The 8134-nt window shown below is 49.3% G+C and overlaps 1 protein-coding gene across 1 annotated transcript in view; it reads left to right on the plus strand.

Moving 5' to 3' along the window:
• Nucleotides 1-8134, plus strand: part of SEMA5B (sema domain, seven thrombospondin repeats (type 1 and type 1-like), transmembrane domain (TM) and short cytoplasmic domain, (semaphorin) 5B) — a 105283-nt gene that overhangs the window by 58248 nt on the left and 38901 nt on the right. The gene's annotated exons all lie outside the window — the stretch shown is intronic.

The raw sequence follows: 8134 nt of genomic DNA on the forward strand, positions 1-8134 counted from the left end.
GACATACTCTATTCATAGGGGCAAGTTCAGGCTCTGTGGTTATAAAATAGAGTGAGTATAGATTGCGCTTAAAAAGTTTCACCATCTGCAAATGGTCACTAAAGCAGCCTGAACCCCAGCTAGAAGCCCACCAGCCCAGCCTCCACTCACACACTATGTCAAAGAGCAAAGGGTGCCATCGTCCTGCATGGTACACGAGGCAATGCCAAGGGCACACTCGCGCTTAACTGCCTGACTTCGGTTCCAGCCTACCAGTTTGGCTTTAGGCAAGTTAACTGGTCTTTCTCCACGCACGAAATGGGGATCATAATAGTGCCTGACTTGCAGGGGTTTTGTGTGGATTAAATGGAATAGTAGCTAGAGCACGAAACACTGCTGGTATGTAAGATGATTCTTGCTGTTGTTCTTTAATCTCGGTTCTCCCACCAGCCCCCTGCCCAATCTTGAGCCACCTACTTTCCCTGAGCCTGTTTCTTCACCCATTCGAATGCAGGTTTAAACCCAATGATCTTTAAGAGCCCTTCTTGCTAAACTTACTATGATTATTTTCCTTTTCCCCATGGGTTTAATGGCCATTGGGGAGCTTATGGGTGAGACTACAGGCAGGACTGGCAAACTCTGATGGGACAATCCAGGACTTGGAGTTTGCTAGTCAAGGCAGAGGTGGCAGGAACCCTGTCCTGCCCAGATGGAGAGCAGAGTGCAAAGGCAGAGAATGAACATCCCTGGGAAACAGGGTGGGGTGAGGGAGGCATCCCACATCCTCACCCCCAGGTTCCAGACTGAAAAGTTCTGAGAAGACTTTCTGAGTCTCTGTTCCCTCCCCCACCTGGTCCCAACTTTCCCTCTGGGCCCCAGATGGTCTAAATGGGAAGAAAAGAAGAAAATCCGTATCCAATCTGCTCTATTCAGAGCAATGGGGAGGAATCTGCATCTCAATTTTATCTTTGTGCTGAGCCTGGCTAAGCTTTGCTCCCCCAAGTAGTGAGTGATGGGTGGGTGGGAAGATGGCATTCGGTGGCCCTGGGCTGGGGTGGAAGAGTGAGAGGCACTCCCATGCCTTCCCAAACCCCCCAAACCAAAGGCAGAATACATTCTTTCCTGCTCTCGGTTTCTCCCTTATTTCCCCCCTTTTCTTTTCCTTCTTTTTTCCCCCCTTCCCAGGCAGGCAGCCAAGTGGAGACTTTGAATGGAAGCAAGGCAGGAGGGGGCCGGGAAGGAGGACCAGCTGAGCCCCCTTCTCCAAAGTTCTTCAAGGGCTCAGGGACCAAGCTTGAGGTGGAGACAAAAGAAAGTGTCTCATCCCTCCCATCGGCTGCCCCTGGCTGTCCAGCCTGGCTAGGGGAGGCTGCGAGGGGACTGGCTGCCCCTGGGCAAGGGGCTCTGGACACTGCTCTGTCCATCAGCAACCTCTGAAATGTGTTTCTCTAGGGTCCCTTAGGACCTGGAAAACTTGCTTCCAGAACCCACACTCATAGGAGACTGATTTGCAGCAGGAAGTCAGTTTAATAATTTATAGCCAGAAAGCATTCTCCCTGGTCAGGAAGCCAACTTGGGAAACCAAATTAAGCTCCTAAGGCTGCGTGGAGAGAGTGTGAGCCAGGGCGACGGTGGGTGCCTGGAAGCTGGAGCTTGTCCTCCTGCGGGAAGACAGCATGTGTGGTGCCCAGAGCCTGGGCTTCTGTTGCCATCCTGGGTCCAAGCCTCGATTTTTAATTAGTGCTGGGACCTCAGACATATTCCTCAGCCACTGATTTGATTCCCTCGGATCAGTGATTACAAGGGTGTCCCTCAGCTTCCCTACCAAATTGCCGGGAGATCTTGCAGGAAAGAAGACAAGCAGACACCATGCCTGGTAGTTTCCCAATACATGACAGCCGTGTCTATCCCAAGCCCTGGTCTTTTAGGATCATAAGTTGTCGTTTCTGATTATACTTTTTAATCAGTGGTAGGAAGAGGCGGCCCTGGTGAGAACCCGCTTGCAGCAGTAACTTGAGTGGTCTCCACAGCTGCAGTGGTTCAGCCCTGTTGCCTACAGGCTTCCTTCCTGCTCCCTGCACATCCTGCAATTTGGCTGGTGTGTCCTCCATGGGGTGCCAATGGGGGGTGAGATCCAGCTGTGCTCGTGTGGGCTGTGGGGCCAGGTTCTCTTGGAGGAAGGGCTGTTACCAGGCAGGGCCACCCAGTTCCATTCTGTTTGTTCTACAAACAGGTGTCCGTGCTGACCCACTTCTCCTAGTGCCCACTGCCACCTAACTTCCAGAAGCACAGCTCCGACCAGGTACCCCACTAGCCCCAGCTCATCAAGTCCTCTCAGCTGAGGGAGACGTTGACTTCCCTCTGACTTGGGCACAGTCTTCCTTTCCAAACTCTTGGCCCGACGCTCCCCTCTGCCTGTTCCTGCAAGCTGGCTGGGTGGCGCGAGGCTGGTCTAGAGCCAAGCCTGCCTGTGCCGTTTGCTGCTCCGTCAGTCTGGAATGCTCTTCCCCTCCGGTGGCTGCCCAGGCTCTGCCCTTCTTTCCTTCAAGGTCCTTGTATTTGCTCATGAGGCAGCTGAGCCTCCCTCCTGCTGTCACTCTCACATCCCCTTTCAGGACGCCTTGCCTCGCTCTTCTGACCACACAGCCTGCTTTCTGCTCATCTTCTAGTCTTGCTTCTGTCTCCTTGCTAGAACTGTTGACTGTAAACTGCCAAGGGTTGAGGGCCTCATTCGGCTTCATACTGAGTGGAACGATGAATCATCCATCTGATGGTCCTCAGTGCAGCAGCTCCACTTCTACCCCCTGAAGAGGGGTCTGAGATGTCAGCTCTCTGACCAGGGGTGGGGAGGCCACCGCAGGGGGACCCTTTCAGGAGGCCAGTTTGGACTCTGGGGAAGGGGGGTTCAGCTCACACATGCACATGAATTCTGCCCGTCTCCCTCATCCTTCATGCGCCCCAGAGAGAAGAGCAAGTTCCCTCTTCAACTGCGGGCCTTCACAGGCTCTGGCCCTGGCCCTCTGCCCTTCTCACACTTCCTTTAGCTCTCACTCGCAGTCTCATCCCCTCCCACGGACTCAGCTAATCCTTCTCACAATCTGCGCTGGGAAAATGAGCAGGAGAGAAATCCCCTGGAAGGCACCAGTCCTCAGGGGTTCCTGCGGGTGTGATTTTGTCTCACATATATGCACATGTATTCACACGCCTTCAGGCATGACCCCATAGCTGAGACCCACAGGGAATTGGGGCAGCAGTGGGAAAGAATGCAAGAGGAGTTCTGGCCGGTGATTTGGGAAAATGCTTTCCTCATCACCAAGGGTTTCCCAAAATAGCAGGAGTCAACTGGTGTCCTGTCTGCCTCCCACGCCTAAGCACCCTGCCACATGCTGTGACAGGCAGCGCCGAGAAAGGGTGAAGCCCAGGCTCTCAGTGCCCCATACCCACCGCCCCAGCCCCGGCACTGTCTCTGCTGTGCTAGCTAGTTCTTGGGGGGAGGCCGCCTCTGCTCCATTAGACCATAAGCTCCTGGGCGCAAGGCCACACTTCTGGCATGTGGGCCTCCCCTCCCCCACAGGCTCCATCTCTGCAGGACCCTGCACACCACAGAAACTCAATGAAAGCTCAGTGCACTATTGTGTACACAAATGTACACGTAAACCTGGGAACACATGAGCACGGAGAAAACTAACTGAATGGTTTATTAATATGAAAACAAATGCATTTCATAGAAGGCTATACTGTGCCAGGCTCAATTCTGGGCGCTTTACAAGCGTTCCCTTGAAGGCAAGGTGCTGTTAAACTTATTTTACTGGAGGTGAAATTAAGTTTTGCACCCAGGTTTGGCAAACTTCCAAACTCTGAATTTTCTGTGGAAACTCCACTACCCTGAGGAAGATCAGATTGCCAGTGAACAAATTGTAGGGTTATTTTAACATGAGATCAGGCAAATATATTTGCAATAAAAATTCCTGTTTGTTTGGGTAGTATTTGGCCACAGGAATAAGATATCAAGCTGTACAGTTATTAGCATGGCTAATAACTGAGACCTAAAAAAAAAGGGGGGGGCTTCAACAAGTCAGGAGTGAATTATTCAATAATAATAATAACAGCAATAACGATAATAAGAGTAGTAGGCAATACTCACCCAGTGGTTACTTTGTGGCAAGTGCTGTTTAACTGTGCCATACAAAACAGCTCATTTAACCTTTGCAAGGACTCTATGAAGTAGGTGTTAGTATCCTCCCCATTTTACAGATAAGGGATCAGAGGCCCAGAGTGTGGCGTGGATCATGGACACGCGCCCGGAGGTAGGCAGACCAGAGCTGACCTGTCATCAACATCCCATGCTCCACATGTCTTTCTGCACCCTCGTCTTCACCATGTGGCTAAAGATCACTAACAGCTGCTGTGGGTCCGTCCTAACCGAGGCCAGGAGGAAGAAGGAAAGTCCTCTTACAGGGCTCCCAGCCAGCCCCTCCCACAGCACCCTCACTTCTCAAAGGGCACCCTGGTCTGGAAGGTTAGGGAAGGACTTGAGCCAGGGTGTTGCCATCTCCTCCCCCAGGTTCAGAGGCACCTTAGGAAGACTGGAGGCAAGACTGGGTGCTGTGGAGGCCTCACCGCATAGCCCACTCCTGTCTGACACGTCTCCAACTGACTTAGGCAAAAAACACAAGAATTGAGTTACGAGGATGGGGAGGAGGGGCTCGTAGGTGTGGTCAGACCTGAGGAAAGGGCTAGGACCTGAAAGTGGAAAACTGTCAGCCTCCCAGTGTCTGCTGTTCCCATCACTGTCGTCTTAGCGCTCTACTCATCGCTGAGACACATGGCAGGTGGCATGTGGCCACCCACTGGCCCATCATACATCATACAGACTGATTTGGCCTTGGGGTTGGGAGAATCATATCCCCAAATGGCCGTGAGGGAGCATCTGCTTGGTCTGTTTTGATCACGTAACTCTCCTTGGTGCAGGCAGCTGTGGTGGGGTGGGGAGAAGGGGCTGCCGGGCCGTCCTTTCACTGGGCAAGGAGGAGAGATCTTTTCCAACAATGTGGAATGCTTAGGAATTGGGAGGTCAACACTCCCCACCCACCTGGTGTTTAGGACTCTGCTCAAGAAGTCAGAGCCTGTGGGGATTGAATATCATTCTCCTTTGTTCCATATGGTACCTCTCGTTCAGCTGAAATTTGTTTTTTTAATTTTTTTTCAGCTGAAATTTGTAAAGTTGCAATGCCTTGCTCACCAGCACCCTGGCCATCAGCACCCCACACTCCAGCCCCATCCCTTGCAGCCCTGCTCCCTCTTAGAGCCGACTGGCTCCCTTGCCAAGAGCAAAGTAGGCCCGAGAAGTAGATGGCCCAATGGGCTGTGCAAGAGCACCTCTGGGATTCCTGGTCACCACCTTGGCCGCCCTCACTCCTGAGATTGCAACGATCTTCTGGAAAAAAAGAGTGTTTTCCTGTTTTTCCCTGACGAGTGCTCAGGCTCTACCTCTGGGTGATGTATGTGTGCTGTGCACACATCTTTCTGCCTACTGCCCTTGTTCTTTCTTCCTCTCCCTCACCGTCCTCACTTGACAGAAAGGTGGGCCCATCAGAGGAGATTGCAAGTCCAGATGGTACCTCAGCCCTTCCCGCCCCATTCCTCTCAAATAGCTAGCATGCTGTGCTGGGCGCAGCAGAACAAAGTGATGTTGATCTGCAATTTTTGATTCAGGAGGGACCTTGAGGACATATGTAGATAAAAATCATGACGGGAATAGAACTTCTGCTGAAGACTTAGGTACTTTACACCCTGGGCCTGGGAGGGGAAGGAACCCAGGCTATGTGCTCAATTCAGACCTTCAGAGCCCAGGAGCTGGCCACATGGAGGGTCAGACATGGGGTGGGAGGCCAGAGAAAAAGGCAGGAGGTCTTGAGGGGGTGCTAGAGGAAGAACCCCAGGTAGGGTCTAAAGAGATGATAATTGCATCAAATATAACCAAATAGATGTTATATCAGTCAGGGTTTCCCACATGGGGAAACAGACAAGACAGCACACTCAAACTGGGAACTGTGAGGGCAGTTTGAGAAAAGAGCTATTTAAAAAGGTGTGAAAAGAGATTGGGAACCATGTAACTCTCAGTCAGTGCAGAGGCCTGGGCTGGTAGTGTGTGTGTGTGTGTTGGGGGGAGGGGTTGTGTGGGGTGGTGGGCATACCACCCTAGGCCTGAAGAGAAGGAGGGCACACCCAGTCGCTGAAACCCAGAGCAGGGAAGGCCTCTGGCTGTGGACTCTGATGCCTCCTTCCTCTGCCTCCCATCTCCTGTGAGTGCCCCCCATTGGGCACATAAGGAAAGGAGACCCCCTTAAGCCCCTGCCAGGGCACAGAGCCAGGAAGGAGAGAAAGGGTCGGAAGGAGACAAATAGAAATCACAATGTGAAAAGGCAGAGGAAATTCCATTCTCCTCTGGCCCTCTCCCTCTAGGGCACAGAAGAACTCACACTGGGACTGCTGGCTGTGCCAGGCTCTGACCTCAGTCTTCAGAGATAATAACTGTTGTAATCCTTACATCTGCTGAGGAAGTTGACATTGTTATTCCACTTCCCTATTAGGAAATTAAGGCCAGGAGAGGTTAAGTATCTTTTCCAGAGTCACACAGGTGGCAAGGAGAAGAGCTAGGATTTGACCCCAGGGTGCCTGAACATCAGGGAAAGGGGTGACAGGCACCAGGGACAGGACAGTAGTGACAGGATCCAGGCAGCATGAAGGGCTGGGCTCTGTACTCGGGGAAAATCATGGGAGTGACACTGAAAAATTGCTCCATGATGTATTTATTTATGCATACAGAACTGGGGTACAGGCCAGAGGTGCAGGGGCAGTGAGTGGATTCACCAGAGACAGAGTAGGGAGCAGAAAGTGCACCGCTGAGGGGAGCAGCAGGGTGAGAAAGGAGAGGCCTGCCACGCCATGTGGGTCAGCTTCCTGGCCGGGGATGGTGCAGTGACTGTGGCCAGCTTCCCAGTGCTGCACTTCAACCTGATGCACCACCAGAGAGAGCCCCCCAAACTAGTTTTTAAACATTTTATTTAATAGGTAATATTAAATATTTTTAATATTCAAAAATGAAAATCATGTAAAAGGCATATATTGAGGAACCATGGTTACCATTTTGCTACTTATTGGTAACCTTCCTTTAAAAATTAGTTTTTGATTTACTTTTCCAGTGTATATTAATGCTAATACAAATATAAATATGCTTTCTTATTTCTACCCTCTTTTTTACACAAAAGGTAGCATGCTATTAAATTATTAAATTATTCTATACCTTATTCTATTCTATAGAATAGAATATATTCTATAGAATATATTCTATATTCTATTTTATAGAATATAGAATATATCCTATATTCTTTCTATTTTCTTACTTAATGTAACTAGAGATTTCTCCATGTCAAAATCTAGAGAAAACCTCCATTCTTTTCTAGAACTACGTAATATTCCATTACAAAGATATACCATAGTTGACTTAAGCAGTTGCTTGTGGCTAGACATTGGGTTACTTCTTATCTTCTGTTATTTAAAAAAAAAGTCACAATAATCTTGTGTGCAAATCACCGTGCACATTTGCTGGTGCTCTGAGGTCTATTTTTGCTTCTCTACTGTCTGTGATGAAGAAGCAGGTTTTATTTTTCAATTTGCAATCTGTTGCAGAGGGTACTTAAGTTAAATTCAATAAGAGCGAATTACTAGAGAAGCAAATTTCAAAAAAAAAAAATACAAAATACAAGTCCAAATATTTTGTTATTAGATTCGGTAGACATGAACATTACTGTCAAAATCACTCTAAAGACTTTTTTAAACTCTTGCTTTTAATTTTCTACATTTACTTTACCAAGGAATCTTCATACATCAGGGTTTGGCAACAGGCCACACTTTGAGTAACACTGATCTAGATTTCCCAAAATTAGGTCAAAGAGTAAATGCTTCTGTGGTTTTGCCAGGTGCTGCCAGACTCCTCTCCAGAGTTGTAGGGTTTTGCATCCCTACCAGCAATATATCACAGAGTCCTTTTCCAATTCTTACCAAGTGTGTGTCATCTAACTTGGATTTTGCTGAGCTGATAGATAAACAGTGCTATCTCAATTTAATTTTTCATTTCTGTTTCTCTTGTTAT

The sequence above is a fragment of the Condylura cristata genome, unplaced genomic scaffold, assembly GCF_000260355.1.
Source record: "Condylura cristata isolate star-nosed mole 26May11 unplaced genomic scaffold, ConCri1.0 scaffold00003, whole genome shotgun sequence".
NCBI lineage: Eukaryota > Metazoa > Chordata > Mammalia > Eulipotyphla > Talpidae > Condylura > Condylura cristata.